Raw genomic sequence first — 26157 nt, forward strand, 5'->3', positions numbered from 1 at the left:
TGCAGATAACGTCGTTAATGAACTAAAACCACTGGACTGGTGGAAGTCGCAATCACTTGTTCTTCCAGCAAAGATAATAAATCTAGCTACTCAGCTACTGACTGCATCGGCTTCATCCGCAGGAGTAGAGATTGTTTTCTTCATTTGGTTTTGTGCACACAACAGTCCGAAACCGCTTAGGAACTGCTAAAGCAGGACAACTGGTTTTCCTATTAAAAGTCCTAAATAAACAGTAGGCTTAAAGGACTGATGTATTCACTGAAGATGTTTGCTTACTTCAAACGTTAGAGATAGGCTATTGTTAAAAAGTACTTACTCTCTGTAGTTCAATTCTGAGTGTTTAATAGTGCAAATAAAAATTATTAGGTTTCATAATCAACTGTTTTAATATTTTTATTTGTGTAAAACAATTAGATTTGCAAAAAGACAAAGTTTTGCTTGTGTACAACTTGATTAAAAAATCTGATTTAAATCAAATGATTTAAATCAAAAAAATCTGATTTAAATCAAAAAAATCTGATTTTTTTTGATTTTTTTAAAAAAAATCAAGATTTTTATCCACCCTGGTGTGTGTGTGTGTGTGTGTGGGGCGCTGTCCCCCATGAGTGTGTGTGGGGCGCTGTCCCCCATGAGTGTGTGTGTGTGTGTGGGGCGCTGTCCCCCATGAGTGTGTGTGTGGCGCTGTCCCCCATGAGTGTGTGTGTGTGTGTGGCGCTGTTCCCCATGAGTGTGTGTGTGTGTGGCGCTGTCCCCCATGAGTGTCGTGTACTAAGCTGTGGTATATAGTCTGGAAACCCTCTTTTGGCCATTATCTGGTTAATGGCACCCTATGGAGAGGCTTGGTGTGTAAGGGTACCTTCACACTTTAGCGATGCAGCAGCGATCCGACCAGCGATCTGACCTGGTCAGGATCGCTGCTGCATCGCTACATGGTCGCTGGTGAGCTGTCAAACAGGCAGATCTCACCAGTGACCAGCCCCCAGCCAGCAGTGACGTGCAAGCGACGCTGCACTTGCACGGAGCCGGCGTCTGGAAGCTGCGGACACTGGTAACTAAGGTAAACATCGGGTATGGTTACCCGATGTTTACCTTAGTTACCAGCGCACACCGCTTAGCTTAGCGTGTGCAGGGAGCAGGAGCCGGCACTGGCAGCATGAGAGCTGCGGAGGCTGGTAACGAAGGTAAATATCGGGTAACCACCTTGGTTACCCGATGTTTACCTTAGTTACAGCTTGCCGCAGGCTGTCAGACACCGGCTCCTGCTCCCTTCACATTCAGGATTGTTGCTCTCTCGCTGTCACACACAGCGATGTGTGCTTATCAGCGGGAGAGCAACAATAAAAAAACGAACCAGGGCTGTGTGTAACGAGCAGCGATCTCACAGCAGGGGCCAGATCGCTGCTCAGTGTCACACACAGCGAGATCGCTAATGAGGTCACAAAAAACGTGACTCAGCAGCGATCTCAGTAGCATATCTCGCTGTGTGTGAAGTACCCCTAAGCTAGGAGGACCTTTCCTGGTGTACACACTAGCTGGAGGCCATTAGATTAGGTCTACAAAGCGACACCCTGGGCCTGCAGATAACAATTACTTCATGCTGCTGTGACGCCCTGGGCAAGCCAGGGGTCACAGGTCATGACACCACCACACCCTACACCCCGGATAGGTACACCGAAGCTACCCAAAAATCCTTGTTGCCTTCCTCCAGGGGCTGATGTCCACACCAGGGGGTGGGGCAGGCGGTTGGCTCCGCCCACCGAGGAGTTCACAGCCCTGGAGGCGGGAAAACCGGGCAGTTAGTTGGAGATAGAGTTTGAGGAGTGAAGTTGAAGGAAGTGGTAGAGGAGCAAGTGAGAGTAGTGACAGTAAAGGTGACAGTTGAGAAAGCCTGAAGTTGGTCCGGGTGTGTGCCCCGGACTGAGAACAGCAAGGTCAGCAGACGGCGGTGACTGTCTGCAGGAGAGGCTGATCGGAGGTTGCCGAAAGGACCGTGGACGGCTGGTGGCCCGGCGGTACCGGAGTGGTATACGAAGAGAAGCCAGCACCATTGGCAGGGGCCTTTCGGATCCCGGCAAGGCTAGGAGTCGCCGTGAATTTGCCAAATCCGTCAGTGAAGGGGACCTCCTGGGTCTCCAAACAGCTAAAGTCCCGATTGAAGGCAACAGTCCAACCGTTAGAGAGAGACACCGCCACCGCCAAGGCACCAGTTTCTCAGGGCCAGCGCCTGCGGGCAAAGAGGGGCTCCTCCGGCACATATCCAAGCCGGGGAGCGGGTTACCGGTGGGAACCCATCGCTACCAACATTTCATTAGGTGCAGGGACAGAGACCGTCACCGTCAACTACCGGGGAAAAGCAACAGCAGCCGTCCGTGGGAACCGTCTTTCCAGCCGTGTGTTTTACCGAGAACTGTGTCACCGTCTCAGGCTGAGTGAGTACCACAGTGCCGTGAGGCACAGCGCTGCCCCCGCGTCCCTGCACCCCACCAAGCCCTGCACCGGCCCTGCCATCCAGCATCCCCCACCTCATCACTGGGCCCCGGGACAACCACCCCCTACCCACGGAGGGGAGAACTAACAACTTTGCTGCTCCCTGTCACCGCTCCCGGGATCCCCATACAGAGCAGCGGTGGTGTCCATACAATCACCACAACCGTGGGTGGCGTCACGGACAATAAACTATCCCAAAAACCAAACCCCTTTCACTCACGGGCGAGGAGCGCCGCTCGAGTCCCCGGGATCCGGCCCATCGCTCGAGCCACCGAGCAGCAGCAGGCTGCAGCAGCAGCGGCAGCCGGACCCGAGCAGTGGGAGAGCGCTGCGTCCCCTCCTCCGCCCGCGACACTGCTACTACATCACAGTGTAGTACAAGTGAATGGGGTGGGTCACATTGCGACCTCAAGGCCCCATGACAAGCAAGTCTCAAAAATTTGAATTATTTGTGACTTGCTCGTCGACTTCGATGCGTCCCCTTCACTTGTACTACACTGCGATGTAGCAGCAGCCTACAGCAAATTTGGTCGTCGTCTAGTCCCATACTTATGCCAATAAGGTCTTGAAGATGTCAATAAGGCTGGTTTCACACATCCGGCTTGAGCTGTGCGGCTCAATCCGGCTGTGCGGCTCAATCCGGCTGTGCAAGCTATGCAACGGATGCGGTGAAAACACCGCATCCTTTGCATAAGTTTTTCCCATGTGGCCCGTCCGGTTTTTGCCGCTTGCGGCATGCTACTGAGCATGCGCAGTGGCAAAAACCGCATGCGGCGGCCGGATGCGGCAAAAACCGCCATAGGCATGCATTGAAAAATGCGCCGCATCGGCTGAAGGCGGCGCAATGCGTTTTTTTTTTGCTGCACGAAAAAATGGGCCAGGCAACATTCCATCCGGCCGCCGCATCGGCTAAATCTGCCGCATGCGGCAAAAACCGGATGGAACGCAAAGCCATGCGGCACTAATTAAAGTCTATGCAGAAAAAACGCAACCGGCAGCAAAAAGAAACGGTTGCGATTTTCCTGCAAAGTGCCGGATTGTGCCGCATTGCAGAAACCGGAGGTGTGAAAGCAGCCTTATGGACATGTGACAAAAAGTAGTAATTATCAGAACTGGACTTCTGATCTATTACCACATTGAGGCTGGGGTCCCACGTGTGTATTAAAAATTGGTCCCAATCTCATCCAGGAGAGTAGGGTGATTTTTTCTTTTTTTCTTGTTTTGCTTACGTCGTCCGTGTGCTGTTTGTATGCAATCCATTTTTTTTTCTCTGCAGCTATTATTCGTTCACAGTGTCAGGCCTCTTTCACACGTCCATGCAAAAAACACATTTTGCACAGTACGTGTGTGTGTGTTCAGCGTGTGCTATTCATGTGACATCCGCATAGCACATGGACAGCATCAGCTGATATACTTACCTGTCTCCGGCGCTGCTGTTGCTTCCATGTCCGTGATGCAGTGAATATTCATGAGCATAATAAGCGGACCCGGAAGCAAGTGACAGCAGTGCCGAAGACAGGTAAGTATAAAAAATAGTTGAATTTGAAAGACTCGTGTTTTCTCCAGTACATGTCACACAGATCACATCAGTGTGCAGGCCGTGTGACAGCAGTGCTGCCGGAAAAAAACGGACATGTCGCCAAGAGGAGCACATGGACACGCGTGTGCTCCACACAGACACACATCCATGTTAAAACACGGATCTGTACACAGAACCACTGATTTTAATGGGTCTATGTGTGTCCGTGTCTCCGGTACATGTGAAAACGGACGTTACATGTACCGAAAACACGGACTTGTGAAGGGGGCCTTAAACAGGACCGCTTACAGTGTTCTATGCTACAGAATTGTCATGTATCCATAAAAAATGGACGTCACTGGGATGGTCCATGTGGCGTCCATTTTTTTTCTCGCACCTATTGACTTGTATTGTGGAGGCTAGCGCAGTTTCGGCATCCACTCACAGCAGGCTGCGATGTTTTTCCTCTTTCACAATCTGGATGAGAAAAAACTGATCATCTGCTCCAACTCTGACTAACATTGGTTAGTGAGATTTTCTGGCATTGCACTCATCCAATTCATACACTCGTGTGAGCGAGTCCTGAAGACCCAGCATAGTGATTCTGATGGCTGACAACTGAGAACAATAGCTTTATACATACAGCTATTACAGAGACAGCAATGTATAGGTGAAAAGTCCCCTTATAGCTGTCATCGGACAAACAAAATTATATTTTTATTGCTACATCTGTGTCAGGATTTATTTTTTTCCTTTCTTAAACATAGGGCGAGTCAGACCGACATGTCTCTATTTGGACTATAGCTGTATGGTAACTCGAGTCACTCCATTTTGGTTTAAGAGGAGTCAGACCACCCAGTCAGTCCCGGAGCACAACAGGCCTCATTTTTTATATTCCATACAGGTCAACTGTACTTTGTTGTCCATAGCAACCAATCACAGAACAGCTTTCATTTCTGCAGAACAGATTATGAGATGTAAGCTGAACTCTGATTGGTTGCTATGAGAAATGAGGCCTAGTTTTTGTGCTGGATTTGATAAATGAGTCCCAGTGCTTTTTCCATAGTAACGCTGCTGTGCAGTTGTAGCTACAGCTGGCAGATGTCAATGTCACACCCCAGGAGACCACACACTAGGAAATAGCACCTTGTATACATTCCATTACTAGGATGTTGTCCTCACCATTTATTCATTTTCAGCTTTATTTTTTTATTATTTATTTAATGTGAAAATTCTTTCTATTACAATTTTGTGCAATGTGAGAGAGGTTGATGAAAACAGTAGCTAACCAGTGGTGTATTAGGACCCCGAATGCCACAAAACTTCAAACAAGTTTGAAGGGAACCTGCCACCAGGTTTTTCCCTTTATGAGCTGCGGCCATCACCAGTGAGCCCTTATATACAGCATTCCAGAATACTGTATATAAGAGCCCAGGCTGCACTGTATAATGTAAAAAAACACCTTTATTATACTCACCTAGGGTGCGGTCGGGTCCAATGGGCGTCGCTCTAGCGCCTCCTGCATCTTGTGCGATCACAGTCCTCCTGCCCAGCCCCAAATGAATGACGCGTCCTGCATCATTCACACAGAGGCCTCCATTGCGTTCCTGCACATGCGCACTTTGATCTGCCCGGTTGCGGGCAGATCGAAGTACTGTCGTGAGCATGCGCAGGCGGTCTTTAACCTTTCCTTACGCCTGCACATTACAGTACTTTGCTCTGCCCTCAGCCTGGCAGATCTAAGTGCGCCTGCGCGAGAGCACAATGGAGGCCTTTGTGTGACTGACGCAGGACGCGTCGTGCACACTGGGCTGGGCAGGAGGAGAGCTGCAATCACACAAGGCGCAATACCGAGAGCAGCGACACTTATCGGACCGGGCAGCCCCCTACGGAAGTATTATAAAGGTGTTTTTTAAGTTATACAGAGAGGCCTGGGCTCATATATACAGTATACTGGAATGCTGTATATACGAGCTCACTGGGGGTGGCCACAGCTCATAAAGGAACAACCTGGTGGCAGGTTCCCTTTAAACCTGATTATAGCCATTAAAATGGCTGAACCCCTTTATCCTAGAGGTGGCTGTATAAGGCTATGCGTTTACGCTGAGTATAGATGGGACATTTCCTACATCTTCTGGCAGAAAAACGCACCAAAAACATTTGGTTTCATAATGAAAGCAATGGGTGGAAGGGAGACCAAGAACTAAGGATGGGTGGAAGGGGAAACCAAGAATTGATTTTCTGCACAAAATCTGCAAGGAAAAAATAAGCAACGCGTGCACAACAATTCAGAATTCTCATTTACTTTGCTGGCATAAGGATAGGTGTGCAGATTTGTGACCAAACTGCCCCCAAAAACGCAGTGTGTGCACATGGCCTAATAAGTGGTGGATGGAAGGTTCATAGCACTATGGTCAGAGTGACTGTTATGGGGCTCAGAGTTGCACTGTCCAGCGGTGCTTTTCATCCTGCTGGGAGTTGTAGTTCTGGTATAGTTAGAGAACCCCACATTGTAGCCTATTGCTGTATGATGTTGGTATTTTTTTTTTTTTAGCTCCTCTCCTTCACTTTACCCCAGAGACATTGCATGGGGCATGTTTAATTGCAAGCTTCATGAACGTCTTGCTTGAAAACTAATCCGAGAGCAATCAGGTCTGAGTAATACTCATGATGTCGAGGAATGTGGCTCTGAAGTGTCTCTAATTGCTTACAGCAGGCTTCAGGAACCAACAGGGGCCTGTAGGACTACAAGCTCCAGCAAGCAGTGGCAATCAGATTTTTTTTTCTCTTAAGTTTTAAGCTCCCAGCGATGGGCTCCTAGCTGTAACCCCTTTAGGCCTCGCCTTATTCAGATATCTGTTTTTCATGTACGTGTTACATCCGTGTTTTCTATGGACAGAACATAGTGTGTCCACCCATATACTGTCCACCGCCATTAACTTGAGAACGGCTGCAGCTATAGGCATAGAAGTGGTGTCTAGGTATAGTAAAGTAGCCATGCGCTACGCAATGAAACCACCTATAGCGCCACCTGGTGGAAAACAACGGAGTTAGTATTTTTATCTTGAAAAGGGAACGAGAGAGAGAAAAAAGTGAACTACAAAATTGTAGGACATCATCAATTCAATACGAATTGACACCTTGCATACAGAAATGCTATGATAGGAAACCCATGACCCCCCCCACCACCAAAACATTGAATGTTGGTCACGCATATAGCGCTCATTTAACTTCGATGCTGAAAGTGGCCACCGTCAGCTGCAATGCACATCTGGACTCTGCACAGCATACTGTATCTTTCTGCACGTTGTGCAATATGGTAGGTGACAGGTTTGCACAAGCATCTCTGACGCCCTGGCCTATCAGGGCGTCACAAGGGTGCTGTGCAATCTACCCTTTTGCATGGTACCCACTCCTGCTTGGTTACGGGTGCTGTCCCTTTGGTGTTGCTAAGACCAGGTATACACAAATCCTGAGGAACACTCTGCATCACACCCACCAGACACCCATTGGGCAGCCTGAAGGGAATAGGGCCACCCACATGGAGGGATGGTAGAAGGAGGGCCAGAAGTGTCAGTCAGTAGTCGGTTAGAGTGCAGCAGTGACAGTGAAAGGTCACACTGCGGAGCTGGGCTCTTGTACCCGTTCCAGGTGCCGGACGTTGGCCTGGGCTGGAAGGAGCTGGAACCCCGGTCGCAGGGGGTAGTGGCAAGGGGCACGGTACTGCCACGGAGGGCAGTTGAGCGGCCTTGTGCTACAACCGAGCAGGGGCCAAGGCACGACGGGGTACACGGACCCTAGGCTGGGAAGTAGCTTCACGCAGCCCAGTAATTTACCCGACGAGGACATAGTCTTCACGAGCCGTTCTCCACCCACTCCAAAATCGGGGTACTAGCGCAACAAGGGGGATAGGACTTCCCAAAACCATCCAGAAAATCCAAAGCGTGAACCCTGAGAGCAAGATCACTCCGTTAGCCACATGGGTGAGTGGGACCCGAGTAGTTTCAGGCAAAAGGGATCCACAAAGAGTAAACACATTGCCAAGGGACAAAGCTTCAGACCAACCAGCAATGCCAAAAGGGCACAGACCCAGCGTGCTCCAACAACATCTGCAGGGCATTCAGGACTACCTGTTGTCGGTGTCAGAATTCCTGGACTGTGTGAGTACGTTGTGCCCCTCTCCTCCCGACGAGTCCCCATCCTTCCACTACTGAGCCCCGGGATACCTTTCCCCTGCCCATGGAGGGGTTAACAACATCCCAAGCTGCCATCCCATCGCTCCCGGGTGCTCCCCCAAACGCAGCAGCGGTGGTATCCCACATTATCACGACCCGTGGGTGGTGAATAGGATAACTGAAGTGAGCACTAATATATATATTATGAGTGCAAGCCAAAAATTACATACTATATACGGATAAGGCTGCACATCAAACTTAGATAATAGTATAATGCCTCAAGCATATGGACAAATATTGGAATATACAATGAAAAATGCTACTTGCTAATTTGAACATGTGAATAATGAATTGCATACCTGCCATGAATATTGGGAAAAAGGAGATATTTAGCAATCGCATTGATCAATGTAACTGAGCCCCAAGGCCTCGTCAAGGCATATCTCTATATTGGGGTCCCTAGCTCTGTGACCCTAACTGTGTGTCATCTCATTGCAATTAAAAACTGCTATGGGTGGAGAGGGGTAACTAAGGACTTTCTTATATAGGAGATGGAAAAAACATGGCCGAAAGGGGCGGAGCTGTGTTCACATTCAGAAAAAAACTACATATAACTGAATAGGATAACTGAAGTGAGCACTAATATATATATTATGAGTGCAAGCCAAAAATTACATACTATATACGGATAAGGCTGCACATCAAACTTAGATAATAGTATAATGCCTCAAGCATATGGACAAATATTGGAATATACAATGAAAAATGCTACTTGCTAATTTGAACATGTGAATAATGAATTGCATACCTGCCATGAATATTGGGAAAAAGGAGATATTTAGCAATCGCATTGATCAATGTAACTGAGCCCCAAGGCCTCGTCAAGGCATATCTCTATATTGGGGTCCCTAGCTCTGTGACCCTAACTGTGTGTCATCTCATTGCAATTAAAAACTGCTATGGGTGGAGAGGGGTAACTAAGGACTTTCTTATATAGGAGATGGAAAAAACATGGTACCCACTCCTCCTTGGTTACGGGTGCTGTCCCTTTGGTGTTGCTAAGACCAGGTATACACAAATCCTGAGGAACACTCTGCACCACACCCACCAGACACCCATTGGGCAGCCTGAAGGGAATAGGGCCACCCACATGGAGGGATGGTAGAAGGAGGGCCAGAAGTGTCAGTCAGTAGTCGGTTAGAGTGCAGCAGTGACAGTGAAAGGTCACACTGCGGAGCTGGGCTCTTGTACCCGTTCCAGGTGCCGGACGTTGGCCTGGGCTGGAAGGAGCTGGAACCCCGGTCGCAGAGGGTAGTGGCAAGGGGCACGGTACTGCCACGGAGGGCAGTTGAGCGGCCTTGTGCTACAACCGAGCAGGGGCCAAGGCACGACGGGGTACACGGACCCTAGGCTGGGAAGTAGCTTCACGCAGCCCAGTAATTTACCCGACGAGGACATAGTCTTCACGAGCCGTTCTCCACCCACTCCAAAATCGGGGTACTAGCGCAACAAGGGGGATAGGACTTCCCAAAACCATCCAGAAAATCCAAAGCGTGAACCCTGAGAGCAAGCTCACTCCGTTAGCCACATGGGTGAGTGGGACCCGAGTAGTTTCAGGCAAAAGGGATCCACAAAGAGTAAACACATTGCCAAGGGACAAAGCTTCAGACCAACCAGCAATGCCAAAAGGGCACAGACCCAGCGTGCTCCAACAACATCTGCAGGGCATTCAGGACTACCTGTTGTCGGTGTCAGAATTCCTGGACTGTGTGAGTACGTTGTGCCCCTCTCCTCCCGACGAGTCCCCATCCTTCCACTACTGAGCCCCGGGATACCTTTCCCCTGCCCATGGAGGGGTTAACAACATCCCAAGCTGCCATCCCATCGCTCCCGGGTGCTCCCCCAAACGCAGCAGCGGTGGTATCCCACATTATCACGACCCGTGGGTGGTGTCACGAACTTTATTGTTCACCCCTTGTAAATACCCCCCTTTTTTCATTTTGAGTGGCTGCGCAACCCCGCCTCGGGTCCAGAGACCCCTCGAGCCACTGCGGATCCGGGTCAGAGCAGCCCGTCGGTGGCACACCTCTGTTATACGTCGCCGTAGGTCCTGCAATGTTGGTGGAGGGGTCGCATACACTTGCTGTTTGATGTGACCTCACAGAAAGAAGTCCAATGGGGTCAGGTCAGATGAGCGTGGAGGCCACTCCACACAGCCACCATACCCAATGACTTGTAGAAAGGTCTCCATGAGGTATCGCTTCACGTCCGCAGCCTTGTGAGTTTTACACGTTCTAATCATAGCATTTCTGTATGCAAGGTGTCGATTCGTATTGAATTGATGATGCCCTACAACTTTGTAATTCACTTTTTTTTTCTCTATCTCGTTCCGTTTTCGAGATAAAAATGCTAACTCCGTTGTTTTCCACCAGGTGGCGCTATAGGTGGTTTCATTGCAAAGCGCATGGCTACTTTACTATACCTAGACACCACTTGTATGACTGTAGCTGCCGCTGTTCTCAAGTTAATGGCAGTGGACAGGATATGGGTGGACACACTGTATACTTACTATAGTGTATGGTCGTGTTCATTTCTTTTTTATTTATTTTGTTGCTGGCCAAGTATCTAAAGTTTGATTGTGATCAATGGCAAGGATCAAACTTATCCATTCAAGTCAATGAGTCCATGTAAAAAACGAACCGCACACGGATCACATTCTTGTGTTCTCTGAATGCTGTTGGGTTGTTTTTTTTTCTATTTCATAGACAGCAGCTTGGAATGTATTCATTTATTTATATTTTGCATCTGTGAAAAACGGAAGCGAAACTGATGGTGAAAACAGACACACGGACCAAACTGGATAAAAGTGGGATCCAATTCACCAATGGTGGCTATGCAAAAAAAAAAAAAAATAGATAAAATATGGATGCTTGCAACTTAAATGGATTTTCTGACTTCCGAAAACCCCGGTTGCAGATGTTGTTTTTTTATTTTTTTTTTAAACAAACAACCTGTGCTTTCCGGATCCAGCACCAGGTCTCTGCTGCAGCGTTTTTTTTCGAGTTGACAACATGAGCCAAAGAGATGACTATTGTCTGCGACTCTGCGGCATAGACATCACATTGAAAGCGCTGCAGCCAGACACCAGGAGCAGCGGTGCAGATGGAATGCTGGACGCTGGGAGAATGAGCAAGGAACAGATTTTGTTTTTGTTTTTTAACCCAACTGCAGCTGTAGACAGGGTATTAAGGGTAATTAGAAATGGCATTTTCTAGACAAGCACTTTAAATCTTTGCTAGATCTTAGACCACACAGACTTTACATTGGAGTGCATAGAAGAGGCTGTATCTCAGCTAAAAGCTAGGGTCAGACGGCCATATAACACAGACAATGATTGCATCAAAATGCCTGGACTTGCCCGGTGGCTCTCCTGACCCGAGCATGAAGCTGTCACGCTCTGGTCAGGAGAGGCACGGCCAGTACGTGCACTGCGATGCGATCTTCATCCGAGTTATACAGCCGTCTCCTTCATTGCTCCAGACAAATATCCCACATGTTCCATGATGTCCTAAAGAGAAATCACAGCAGCATCACATCCTTAAAGGGAACCTGTCATCAGAAATTTAGCTATAAAGCTAAAAGTTTCCCCCTCTGCAGCTCCTGGGCTGCATTCTAGGAAGCTTCCTATAGTTTTTGTGGCCCCTTTTATTCCAAAATAAATACTTTACAAACTTGTACCTTTTTCGTATGCAAATTTCTTAAATCTTCCATGGGGGCGGGCTGCCTGATGTACGTTGCTGTCCTCCTGCCGATTTACGCCGCCCCCGAACGCTGAATTTCAAACCTCAGGACGCCGCCCCTGGGCGCCCGTGGTCCCGCGCATGCGCTGTGCTACTGTAGCGGTGCCGTGCACTGTGTGCACGTGTGACCGCTAGTGACACTTTGCGCGGGCACGAGGTTATGGGCGGCGCTGTGAGTGTCATCAGCAAGTGCCGCCCATAACCTCGTGACCGCACTTTCCCCTCTTCCTCCAGCGTTCTGCGCAAACGCTCGCTGGCCAGATGACCGGACGTCACCTCCTTCCCATCCTGCTCAGCAGCAGGAAATAGATGGGAGGAGCGGACGGAGCAGTCGGTGCCTGCGCAAAAGCGTCACCAGCGGTCACACGTGCACGCAGTGCACGGCACCGCTACAGTAGCACAGCGCATGCGCGGGACCACGGGCGCCCAGGGGCGGCGTCCTGAGGTTTGAAATTCAGCGTTCAGGGGCGGCGTAAATCGGCAGGAGGACAACAACGTACATCAGGCAGCCCGCCCCCATGGAAGATTTAAGAAATTTGCATACGAAAAGGTACAAGTTTGTAAAGTATTTATTTTGGAATACAAGGGGCCACAAAAACTAGTTAGCGGACCCCTTTGACTTCTAACTGGTCTGTCTGTTCTGCTGAGGTTCCCATAAATTTACTTGTCTGTTTACATAGGTACATCCAGATGCATGATGCTTGCATGTAGGCTGAATTACTATTGAGCAAGCAGTTACTTTCCGGGGTAGTCATATGGCTGTAGATCAGATGCAGTGACTTCTTAGCTTCACTTTCTGCTGGTTTTTGCACATTCCAAACCACACAATCTGCAGCTAAGGCTCTGGGTTCTGATATATACACAGGAGCTATGGCTGCTCCCCTACCTTCCCCCTCAGCTTCCCCAGATCAACTCACCCAAAGGTAAAATGTCTCCTCTCCTTCCCTGCTAAGCCCAGACATGGTCATGTGGTTCTACTAGGTGACCTCTGTCATACATGGAAAACTACGCTGATTCATTAACCCCTAACAACTATCTAATAGCAGAACGTAACAGGTTCATCACTATGTTAGCATTTCCTTGGCAGGTATTGCACATGAAAATTCAGCACATAGAATAGAAGTGGTTTATATAAAAAGCATAATAAAAGAGCTGTTGGCTCCGCTGCATCTTAGGGTACTTTCACACTTGCGTTCAGCGGAGTCCGTCACTATGGAGAATAGCGCAGTCCGTTAACGCACTGCGCTATTCTCCATAGACTTGTATGGATGACGCACTATAACGCAAGTGTCAGCGTTGCATCCACCGGATAACGCAAGGTCCTTATTTTTACGCTGCGTCGGGCGAAAGGAACGCAGCATGTAACGTTTTTTTGAGCAGCGGAATCCTTTGGATTTCACTGCGCATGCTCTCTCTGGCTCCCTGCACCCGTAACCAGGGTGCACATTGGGTAACCAAGGAACCCTGGTTACGTGTGCCGGGAGCCCGACACTTCCCCGCTCGGCTCCGCCCCCTTCCGCACTCCGTATGTATACACACACACACTCACCTGTCCCCCAGCGATGCAGTCCCCGCGGCACTGACGTCCTCAGCCATGGCCCCGCTCGGCTCCACCCACTTCGCACTCCGCCCCCTGCCCCCGCACACATTGTCGGCGACCGAATGATCAGCTGATCACCCGGCGGCCGGCTACTGTGAGTGATCAGCTGATCACCCGGCGGCCGGCTACTGTGAGTGATCGGTTGATCACCCGGCGGCCGGCTACTGTGAGTGATCGGTTGATCACCCGGCGGCCGGCTACTGTGAGTGATCGGCTGATCACCCGGCGGCCGGCTACTGTGAGTGATCGGCTGATCACCCGGCGGCCGATCACTCACAGTAGCCGGCCGCCGGCTACTGTTAGCGATCAGCTGATCGTTCACAATAGTCTGACGACGGTAAAACTGTAAAAAAAAAACAAAACGGATTGCGTTGTTTTGCTGCATCCGTTGCATCCGTTGTGCCACTATATGCAACACATCCGTTGCATCCGTCACACAACGCAATGCAACGGATACCCTTCAACGCAAGTGTGAAAGTAGCCTAAGACACACACAACTTTAGGGTTTTGCATATTCACCCTCTTTTAAAATGTGCATGTCCTCATGCATCTGGACCTTGTCACTGTGTCTGATAAGCTAGATACGAAAGACACATACAATGCAATTGGTGAAGAAATATCAAGACTCCATTAGTCTTTGTATAAATGCTGAAACCTGGAACAAATATAACCTCATCCAAAAGTCTTTGCAGGCTCAATATTTCAATGTTGCATGAAATTAAGAACATGGGGCTGTTGTCTCACAGTCTGTCATGGTGGACATTTCACTTTTAGTAGTCCCAATTAAAGCATATAAAATAAAAAAGCAACTCCATCTTTCATATCTTGCTGGTACACAACCCTTGGTCACTCTCAATGAGTCACCTGATGGGGGCTCATTATCAAGAGATTCAGAGTTAATACATTCAGCCATGGGTGGCGGAGAGTCAAGACATTTGTGTTGTCGGATAAGCAATTGCAAACAAGGACTAAATGGCCAGCCAACAGGAAACCTATTAGGCTGCTTTCACACCTCCGGTTTCTGCAATGCGGCACACTCCGGCACTTTGCAGGAAAATCGCAACCGTTTTTTTTTGCTGCCGGTTGCGATTTTCCTGCATAGACTTTAATTAGTGCCGCATTGTGCCGCATGGCCTTGCGTTCCATCCGGTTTTTGCCGCATGCGGCAGATTTAGCCGATGCGGCGGCCGGATGGAACGTTGCCTGGCACGTTTTTTCGTGCGGCAAAAAAACCCGCATCGCGCCGCATTTGGCCGATTCGGCGCATTTTTCAATGCATGCCTATGGCGGCCGGATGCGGCGCGATGCGGCAATAACCGCATCCGGCCGCCGCATGCGGTTTTTGCCACTGCGCATGCTCAGTAGCATGCCGCAAGCGGCAAAAACCGGACTGGCCGCAAAGGAAAAACTTATGCAAAGGATGCAGTGTTTTCACCGCATCCGTTGCATAGCTTGCACAGCCGGATTGAGCCGCAGAGCTCAAGCCGGATGTGTGAAAGCAGCCTTACCTTTCCATCCTGTAGCTGACTCTGACCTTTTGTTGATGGGTACCAAATCTAGAACGGCAGTCTCTGCAGGATTCTCCTTTGGATTGGCTCTGAAGTCATCTTCTGGATGGTTGACAATATCCTCTCCGCTGTCATCTCTGGAGGGATCTTTTATGTCCTCTGTCAGGCAATCCTTGATTGTCTCTTCAAGCTTTTTAGAGATCTTTTAAACTCCAGGTAGAGGGATAGCTCGAATAACATAAGGGCTAGTCTCCAACTTCTCAGCTAGCATGCTCCTGAATTGATTCTTTTTAAGCCAGACTCGATCTCCAACAGTCAGGGTTTTTGCTTTGGCACTCAAGTTGTGGTACTCCTCTTGTCTCTGACGTACGACTTTCATTTGTTCTTCTAGGATGACATTGGCTTCTTCTTGTCAGTCGCTGATTATCTAAGACTCAATCTGTGTGTGGTAGAGGATTAACATTCTCTGGAATTCGTACTTCCAAGTACTGGCGTAACAGCTTGGAATTACTGCGATGCCGATACAATTGAAACGCTGGCACTGGGCCCCATAGCGGTCACGTGGCCTGCCGTCATTGGCGGTGTGCCACTGGCTGAGGTCCTCGAGCCCCCCGAACACCCCCCTCCCCCCTGGGCCCGGTTGCGATGGCGACCCCCTGCTACCACGATCGTTCCACTACTGCTTCCAAGACAATATCAGTTGGTAGTCCTTTTATCTCGACCAACCATCATAGACGACCAGGTGTTGGGCAAAGCTAAAAATTAGACTCCTCAGGGAAGATTACCTTACTCCAGTCCTCTATAGTCCGATTCTCATGGTCTTTGGCAAACTTCAGCCTGGCTTTCCTTTGCTTTTCATTGATGAACGTCTTTTTTCTAGCTTTACATGACTTGAACCCTGCCTCTAGGAAGCCTGTTATGAAGTGTTCTTGCCTTGTACTTCACCCCAGCTGCCATTTGCCATTCCATTAGGTCACCATCATAGCCAGCCCAATCTCCAGAACTGAACCCTATTGAAAACCTCTGGAATATAATCAAGACGAAGATGTATAGTCACAAGCCATCAAATGAAGAAGAACTGCTTAAATTTTTATACCACGAGTGGCATAAAGCAGTGTGAAAGACTGGTGGAAAGCATGCCAAGACGCATGAAAGCTGTGATTAAAAATCATGGTTATTCCACAAAATACTGATTTCTGAACTCTTCCTGAGTTAAAACATTATTAGTGTTGTTGTTTCTAAATGATTATGAACTGCATTATTTGAGGTCTGAAAGCAATGCATTTTTTTGTTATTTTGACCATTTCTCAGTAGTGGTCTCTTAATTTTTGCCAGGTGTGTGTCTGTGTGTGTGCGCAATACACACACACACACACACACACACACACACACACACACACACACACACACACACACGCGCGCGCTATGGCTGCTCCCTTACCTTCCCCCTTAGCTTTTCCCGATCATCTCACACAAAGGCAAAATGTCTCCTCTCCTTCCCTGCTTAGCCCACAAGCATGGTTATGTGGTCCTACTAGGTGACCTGTATGTCATATATGAAAAGCAGGCCTGCTTCATTAACCCTTAACAGCCTCCTAATGGCAGAGTATGGGTACATCACTTTGTGCATATATAAACAACTTCTATGTGCTGAATTTTCATATGTAATATCTGCATAGGAAATTAGAAGAGTGTGACAACATAAGGTAGCTGTCAGGTTTGCAACATTTTAAAGGCACATACACAACAACTTTTGGGTATTACACGTGCAGTGCTAAAATGGGGAACAAAAGGGCTAAAGCTGGCCGATCAAAATGGGCTGCAAAAAAATGCTTGCGAGGGATAGGAGGCAAATATATATATATATATAATAGTGACTAGTATGCATGACTTGCATTCCCTTTCCTTCTAGTGAGGGGACAGGGAGATCTCAATCTTGGTAATTCTGATTTATTTTTTTTCTATTACAGTCTCTTCCTATGAGATAATGTGCATGTAATGTTCCTGCTGCCAATTAAGGGTTAAAACAGATGTTAAAGTGCCAGGACAGTAACTGTTTGCTCAGCCTGGTCAGTATTCTGTGTGATATTTACCAGCTCCAGGCAAGGGGTGAAAGTCACAGCAGACGTCACTCTTTCCTTACACACTGGATAATCTCGAATCCATCCAGCATAAGACCATATGTCCTCCACCGACCGACCGACATAATAAAAGCTGGCAAAGAGAATTCAGCCCCTCTTGATCAGTTCTGTCTTCTAGAAACCAAAACTAGTGAAGAACTAGGAGTACTAGTGCAAAAAACCAAAACAAAAACTCCTAAAATCAATATTTATTATATCATAGTATTAAAAATGCTCCAAAAAAGAGCGCAATAACTCTTGTATAATTAAGTAAACTGGTCAAGTGTGGTGGAAGAAAGGACAAAAAGGGTGAGAGCCAAAGTGATGGGGGGAGCTCTAATTTACTCAACACTCAAAATAGAGCTATAGGTAGCATAACTTCAAAGATATAGTTTTGCAGATTGAAAGCCCTATTGTTCTAGGGGGTATAAAGAAGGGGATAGTCTAACCCTCCCTTTTATCTACCTACCAGCGGAGGTGCAGGTGTGTTTGGGGTCATTATACCTGCGGCCCGTCCGGTTTTTGACGGATGCAGCTTGATACTGAGCATGCGCAGTTCAAAAAACCGCAGCCGGATGCGGGTTTTGCCGTAGGACGCCGCATCCGGCGTCCATAGGCTTGCATTATAAATCGCGCCGGATCCGGCGCAATGCGTTTTTTTTTTTCCGCAGTACAAAAAACATGCCAGGCAACGTTCCATCCGGCCGCTGCATGGGCTAAATATGCCGCATCCGGCAAAAAAACGGACGCAACGCAAGGCCAGGCGGCACAATACGGCGCTAATGCAAGTCTATGCGGAAACACGCAACCGGCGGCAAAAAAAACTGTTGCGTTTTTTCTGCAAAGCGCCGTATTGTGCCGCTCAGCAAAAAACGGATGTGTGAAAGCCGCCTAAGTCTCCTGTAGAAGATGGAGCAGTGGAGGGAGGTTGCTGCAGCAAGCAGCCTCCCAGCCATCCACACTGCAATCTTAAGGTGGTGTCGCACATAGCGACGCAGCAGCGATCACGACCAGCGATCTGACCTTATCAGGATCGCTGCTGCGTCGTTACATGGTCGCTGGTGAGCTGTCAAACAGGCAGATCTCACCAGTGACCAGCCCCCAGCCAGCAGCACGCGTGGAAGCGTAACTTAAGCTGGGTTCACACATTGCGACAGCGACAACAACGTCGCTGTTACGTCACCATTTTCTGTGACGCAACAGCGACCTTGTATGTCGCTGTTATGATCGCTGCTTAGCTGTCAAACACAGCGACGCAGCAGCGATCATAACGTCGCTACATGTGCAGACAGCAGGGAGCCGTGCACACTGCTTAGCGCTGGCTCCCTGCTCTCCTAGCTACAGTACACATCGGGTTAATTACCCGATGTGTACTGCAGCTACATATGCAGAGAGCAGGAGCCGGCACTGGCAGCGTGAGAGCGTCGGAGGCTGGTAACGAAGGTAAATATCGGGTAACCACCTTGGTTACCCGATGTTTACCCTGGTTACAGCTTACCGCAGCTGCCAGATGCCGGCTCCTGCTCCCTGCTCGCTTCATTTCGTCGCTCTCTCGCTGTCACACACAGCGATCTGTGCATCACAGCGGGAGAACAACAATAAAAAAACGAACCAGGGCTGTGTGTAACGAGCAGCGATCTCACAGCAGGGGCCAGATCGCTGCCCAGTGTTGCACACAGCGAGATCGCTAATGAGGTCACTGCTGCGTCACAAAAACCGTGACTCAGCAGCGATCTCAGCAGCGATCTCGCTGTGTGTGAAGCACCCCTAAGGTAAATATCGGGTAACCAAGGAAAGCACTTCTCTTGGTTACCTGATATTTACCTTAGTTACTAGCGTCCGTCGCTCTCACGCTTCCAGTGCCGGCTCCCTGTTCCCTGCACTCCTAGCCAGAGTACACATCGGGTTAATTACCCATGTGTAATCCAGCTACGTGTGCAGGGAGCCGGCACTGGCAGCGTGAGAGCTGCGGATGCTAGTAACTAAGGTAAATATCGGGTAACCAAGGAAAGGGCTTCTTGGTTACCCGATGTTTACCATGGTTAGAGCTTACCGCAGGCTGCCAGACGCCGGCTCCTGCTCCCTGCTCGCTTCAGTTCGTCGCTCTCTCGCTGTCACACACAGCGATGCGTGCTTCACAGCGGGAGAGCGACGACCAAAAAATGAAGCCGGACATTCAGAAACGAGCGGCGACCTCACAGCAGGGGCCAGGTCGTTGCTGGATGTCACACACAGCGACAGCGACGGGACGTCGCTGCTACGTCACAGAAAATGGTGACTTAGCAGCGACGGCGTTGTCGTCGTCACTATGTGTGACACCACCTTTAGTTCTTCAGGAATGGGGCAATATCAGTCTACAGGGATATGTAAAGAACATTAGTTGAGATATGTAATGTCTATCGCACCTCGATACTCTCCTCTTATATTGCTTTTGGCTGGATTGGTCTTCTGTGTGCAGACGTGGTTAACATTCAAGAAGGAAAGTCAGTTCACCAGAAATGGGAGCCAAGGTTCTGTATCCCGATGTAACCAGATAACTCTGGCCTTGCATTAGATCATCCATTTTCCAGGTCTTTCTAGGTACACACAATGTAATGGTGTCTCATGTCTGTAGGAAGAGTTTGTAGACCGAAGTTTCATTTCTGAGATTTAGGATGCCATATTTTAGATATCAGTTTTATTTAAAGGGTTAGGTTGTAACCACAGAAGCATCATAATTTTAAGTTCACTTTCAGGACACTAAACAATGAAGGCATAGAAAGGCAGCAAAGCAGGGAGAAGCTGCAGCACCACGTATGGTCTGTTGGTGGCTTGTACTTGACCACAGATGGTAGCCCCTATAACACCCATTGTCGGGTCAGGAACAGATGGATATATATATTTATTAAATGCAAATTGGGTTGGAACATAATATAATTCTCAACATTGTTGCAATAAGCTGTGTGCAGAATGTTGAAATGCAGCAGGGAAAGTGTTGGCAGGAGACTAGAATAATAATGTGTCCGGTAAACCTTCTGCGACCGTCCGATGATAGGCCTCTATTCAGAGTCTCTAGATCCGGACCTCAGGATAAGATTCTAAGTTTATGATCCTTGGAGAAATATGGGCTGGTAATTTTCCACCACAATGTTCCGATGTTGGAGAGAAACGTGCTGGCCAGGGTGCGTTATAGTGAGTGGCAATTTTTAGACCACTTTTGGGAAGTAGGATACGTTTCCAACAACTGGAGGTTTGGAACTATATTTCCAAAGTTAGATTCACGGAAGAATACAAATCTGTGGACTTCTTTTGCTGGAATCCCCCTGTATTAGCTACCCATTGGATAGACAAAAACCGTTGATCAGTGGGAATCTCCATAAGCTTCACATCTTCCATACTACCATGGTCAGGAGGACTTGAATTATGAGGCAGGTTGCTCCTGCTTCCTGCTGCTCCATTCCAGACGGTGAGGAAAGTAACCAAGGATATCATTCAGATACCTACCTTCAGTGACCTAGACCTGGATTTTGATCAGCACTGTCTTGACCAAACAGTCCCATTTTAATGAGGCATACATAACATTGATCTGCTGCTAAACTCTTGGTTCTAATTTTTCCCCACTTTGTGTAAGCTACATAGTTTGCTAAAAAAAGTATGAAGAATTTCTATATTTCCTGTGGGCAGATGATTGGGCAAAAGAAAAACCATTAACAAGCCAAACCACAGAGTTGAGTAAAATATAAAAAAAACAGTGACGCAGGGAACTTTTATGACTTGGATAAAACATTATTGCACAATGACTTCTTATAAATGTTTTGTCAGAAACTTGGATAACGAAGAGTATACTTCTAGGGCATGTGTACACTTGAGGTTTTTTGAGGACCATTTTGGAGAACGTCTTATTCAGAAAATTACTCAAAAATCGCTTCGAAAAATCTTCCGATTCATTCCTTTTGTAAAATGTCTTGTTGGTCAGATTTTTGGTTTGTGTTTTTTTTTTTTTTTTTTCTGCATCAAGTTTTGGAAAACTCCTACTAGAAAACTTTTTTTTTTTTTGTCCCCCCTCATATACCTTTTGTTTTGCCTCTTCCGTGCTAGGATGTTCCTTTACTTTAACCCTCTACTTATCTTAGTCTTACTATGCGTGCCAAACATGTTCTGGGCCTGCATTTACAATAGCACGAGTGGCATACAGGTAACACTTGAAGGTGTCCATAGTCTTGTAGGCCTCTGTGAAGTCAACCACACCTAGTGACTTTGGATGGAAGATGGTGCAACCTCAGAAATACTAGATACAAACCGTACCGTATAAGGTTCTTGTACACGTAAAGCTCCATCAGCCGGTATCTGTGTATGTGTGGTGTATACTGCGTTCAAGTTCATCAGAAGTTAAACACAGAAGAGGTTAAGCTGAGCAGAATTAGATGAGGGACATGGTAGGCCTGCCTAAATACACGTATTTTTTTAAGACACATTTCAAATTAGATTGAATTGAATTAGTTTTTTGCCTAATAGCACATTATAGCGAACTGGTGCAGCATGAGAGAAGTCTTGGAGATGAGAATGGGAGGTGATATTCTTAGATTGTTAGTAGAACATAGAGCCTGGTTAGGGTGGTAGACAGAGATGGAGAATGGTAAGTCTTAGTGATGAGTGAGCACTACTATTCTCTGTACTCGTAGTTGGACAGTCAGATGGGCTATACCGGGCATAAACTCATTGACTGGGTAAAATGGAAGTCAATGTTGAACTCAAGTATTTTTCCAGGAGATCTTACGGGAAAAATGCTTGAGGTCCCCATTGACTTCCATTATATTTTGTACATGAATCGAGCCCGTCTGAGCGTCCCACTGCTCATTATGAGACCCAAGCATGGTAGTGCTCGCTCACTCACTAGTAAGTTTAATATTTGTTTTAAAATGATTGGGTAACTGGTGCAGGCATGTTGGGCTGGTGTTGTGCCTGGCACATGGGACAATTCCTGGCACTCAGGGTGTAGGCATCGGTGTATCAGTTATCCTTGACTTGTTCCTGACTTGAGATTGCTTCTCAACCATGACCATGGCATCATGACCCTACTATAGTCTTCTGACCTTTACTCTCCATACCGCCTGCATGCTTCCACACATTGCCATATCCCTTTCTCCTCCAAACCCTGATCTATACTGTGGTTTATTCGGTGCTAACACTTGACCAAAAAGCAGCCATGGAGAGTGACTCATCATAATCATAAAATTGGGTTCTCCTTTATCCAATACACTTTTTGAGTGGCAGCAGCAGCTGATAGCTGGGGCGGGTTTCATAGTGATTCCCGCCCCACTGCCTGGTCATCCTTTCCCTGTTATTTATGCTAATTTTATTATAGAATTGTTTTACTAAGTGACTAGAAGGACCTAGGTTGATGTCATACCCATGTGACCAGAAGGGGCCGGGCCTCAGCCAACATAGCTGATACCAGGAAGCAACATTATTTTTCTGTTGGCTGATGCCACGCCCCTTCTGGTCACATGGGTATGACATCAGCACAGGTCCTTCTAGTCACTTACTAAAACTATTCTATAGTAGAATTAGTATAAATAACAGGGGGAGTACGGAAAGGCAGGGGGCAGGAATCACTATGAATATCCATCCCAGCTATTCGCTGACCTGCAGCTGCTGCCAATCAAAAAGCTGCTCATTTTACAAACTTTACTTGCTTCTGTTTCAAAACCTATACATCCTAGCTGACAACTAAAAGTATGTATAGAATCAGCCTGATAATGCCAGTATAGCACTGGTGTTAGGTTATATAGAAAAATTCTGGTGATCGGTGTGCTTTATTGCAGAGCATTTGGCAGGGTAATGAATGGTGGTGTCTCCAGATCTATCACCTGCACACAATACCACACCTGTGACCAGCTGTCTAGGACCATATTTTACAAAGACAGTCTTCAATTGCAGCAGTTCTGCTCTTTTGTAGACGGTGTCATCTGAAGAAGGTCTAATCCCCACCAGATGTGGAGCCGCATCTACATTCCTGTCCCGATTCAGGAAAGCACAGAGTTCACTGCTAATCACAGACGAAGGCTGAGACTAGTGGCCATATAATGCAAGAAGAAAAAAAGATCCAAAATACCCCAATAAATAGAAGTGCATGAACCGTCCTCCATGGAAAATCTGTGAGAACACTAGTGATACGAGCGCTTTCTAGAACCCCAGAAATGGAGGGCTAAATGATCACAGTGGGGAGTGTATGATTTGTGCGTGTTCACACTGACAAGTACTCTGGTGTGAATTCTTGCCCCATCTTGATCATTTTTTTTGGGTGGGGGGGGGGGGTTAACCATTCTCAGTCTCCATTGGGGTGGGGGGCATTATTTTTTTGTGTTTTGTTTTTTTTACATCCCAACTGTGAAATCCACAAAACCTAACGATTCTCAACTGTTTTGTGGATATGTGATACGTTATGTGCCCTGGAATACTTCTTATGTTATCTAATCTTGTGTGATACTGTCTGCTGAGCAAATGTATCTAAGCCTAGCTGCTGTATCCAAGACTGGTCTATGCCATAGACTAGAGTCTTGTGGGTGCTGTATCTAAGCTTATGTCTCTAACATTGTGATGCTCTTCACAGTATCAAATCAGGTGATGCAATCTCTTGAGAAAATGTATCTAACGCCATGTAATACTGTCTGCTGAGGCCATGTATCTAAGCCTATTATGTGTGATACTCTATGCCGTATATGTGATAACTGTTTATTTTCTTGCCATGTCTAATCCACTTATGTGATTATTTGTTATGTATCTAAGCCTATCGTGTGTGTGGGATATTGTGCTACAGTATCTATGACTATTTTGTGCTATACAGTCTGTGGTACTGTATGTATTGTGTGATATTTTGCTGTTGGGTCATTGCATCGCATGTTAGGCTTGGATACAATCTGTTCAGCCAGTGTATCTAAGCCTCTTGTGTATTACTACCGTATCTACTTAGGTATGAAATCTAAGCCTACTATGAGTGATACAGTCAGCTGTAACCAAGCCTGTTGTCATGCCATCTGCTGCAGTGAGGTATCTAATCCCTTGGTGTGATACTGTACATCTAAGCCCGTGATGAATTATACTGAGCCTCTGTGTTTAAGCCCTTCATGTGTGATACTGTATGACCCCCATTTTGCTGGTTCTTCTGATTGATGTCCATTTCCCCATGGTCCTCTGAGGCCGGGTTCAGGCAGTGTATTTTACAGTCCGGAGATGGACTACAAGGCCCGGTCTGACCGCAGGTCTCCCCCCTCGTGTCTGTGAGGGTAGAAGTTCAGCGTGGGAGACCTGTGGTCAGCCTGGGCCTTGTGGTCCATCTACGGACCATGGAATACTCATCTGAACGCAGACTGAGCCTCACACTGGGGGTCGCTTGTTGCAGCCCACCATAGAGTACACTATTGGCTGACGCTATATGCTGTCTGGAGTCGGCTGATACTGTGTTTTAAACATTAAAGGGAAACAAATGATGTGAGCGCTTGGGTCACACTTTCCGTACATCATCAGACCACAAGGTTTTTACATCGACTCGATGATTTGACGAATACAGAGGAAACAGAAGCCCTTTAGGGGAAAGATAGCGCCACCATATGTACTATTACTGCCCTCAACTGCGGCTCCGGACTTACAAGACTCCAGATCTCTTCACTTTCTAAATGATCTTTGATGTCATCATGTTCAGTGCCGTGATGTCATCACATACCATACCGTTACCGTTCTCCTTCCACGTTTATTTTTTTTCCTTCTTTCTTTTCCGCATGACTGGGGTGCAATAAAAACCAGATGTGATTTAGGATTCCTGAGGGACCACGGGAGATTACTTTCCAGACTTTACCCCCCTCCCCACTATTTTAGGATTAAATCCTGATGATGGAGGCTCAAAGCAAAACGCTCTCACGCAAGGCTGGCTGACGTCTCACAGCGGAGGACGGTGTGGCGGTGACAGATGGGACTTGCTGTAGTGGAGAACAATTGCTTAGCTTTCAAAAACACACATTTATTTTTTACTAGCTGTGCTACCCGGCTTCGCCCGGGTTAATAAAAGCTGTTAACAAAATAGAATGTACTAACAAAAATGTATTCTGCACACAAAAACCACAAAACAAATAGATATAAATGTAATTATAATGTCTGTCTCCCCCTCTGTATATATCTCTCTGTCTCTCTCTATCTCTTTTGTCTGTCTGTCTCTTTCCCTGTCTGTCTCTGACTGTCTCTGTCTCTTTCTCCGTCTGTCTCAATCTCTTTCCCTGTCTGTCTATCTGTCACTTTCCCTGTCTGTCTCTTTCCCTCTGTCTCTTTCCCTGTGTCTGTCTTTGTCTGTCTCTTTACCTGTCTTTGTCTGTCTCTTACCGTCTGTCTCTGTCTCTTTGTCTGTGTCTGTCTGTTTACCTGTCTGAGTCTTTCTCTTATCCTGTCTCTCTGTTTCCCTCTCTTTCCCTGTCAGTCTGTCTCTTTCCCTGTCAGTCTGTCTCTTTCCCTGTCAGTCTGTCTCTTTCCCTGTCAGTCTGTCTCTTTCCCTGTCAGTCTGTCTCTTTCCCTGTCAGTCTGTCTCTTTCCCTGTCAGTCTGTCTCTTTCCCTGTCAGTCTGTCTCTTTCCCTGTCAGTCTCTCTCTTTCCCTGTCAGTCTGTCTCTTTGTGTCTGTCTCTTTCCCTATCTGTCTGTTTCTTACCCTGTCTGTGTCTGTCTCTTTCCCTGGCTGCATTGTGACATGCCAACATTCCATATAAGGGCGTGGCTGCGCATTCTTCTGAAGTTCTGGCTGCACTGTGGCTCAAAGCTCCATTCGCTTTAATAGAGGCAGTTTTTTTGGTGAATAACTGGAAAGCGCGGGGTTAAAATTTCCCCTCAAAACATAGTCTATGACGCTCTCGGGTCCAGAAGTGTGAGTGTGCAAAATTTTCTGGCTGTAGCTGCGACGGTGCAGATGCCAATCCCAGACATACAC

At 47.4% G+C, this 26157-nt stretch overlaps 1 protein-coding gene across 9 annotated transcripts in view; it reads left to right on the plus strand.

Moving 5' to 3' along the window:
- CHST13 (carbohydrate sulfotransferase 13) overlaps nt 1-26157 on the plus strand; it is a 115331-nt gene that overhangs the window by 84172 nt on the left and 5002 nt on the right. The window lies entirely within an intron of this gene.

Source organism: Anomaloglossus baeobatrachus, chromosome 8 (assembly GCF_048569485.1).
Source record: "Anomaloglossus baeobatrachus isolate aAnoBae1 chromosome 8, aAnoBae1.hap1, whole genome shotgun sequence".
Classification (NCBI taxonomy): Eukaryota; Metazoa; Chordata; class Amphibia; order Anura; family Aromobatidae; genus Anomaloglossus; species Anomaloglossus baeobatrachus.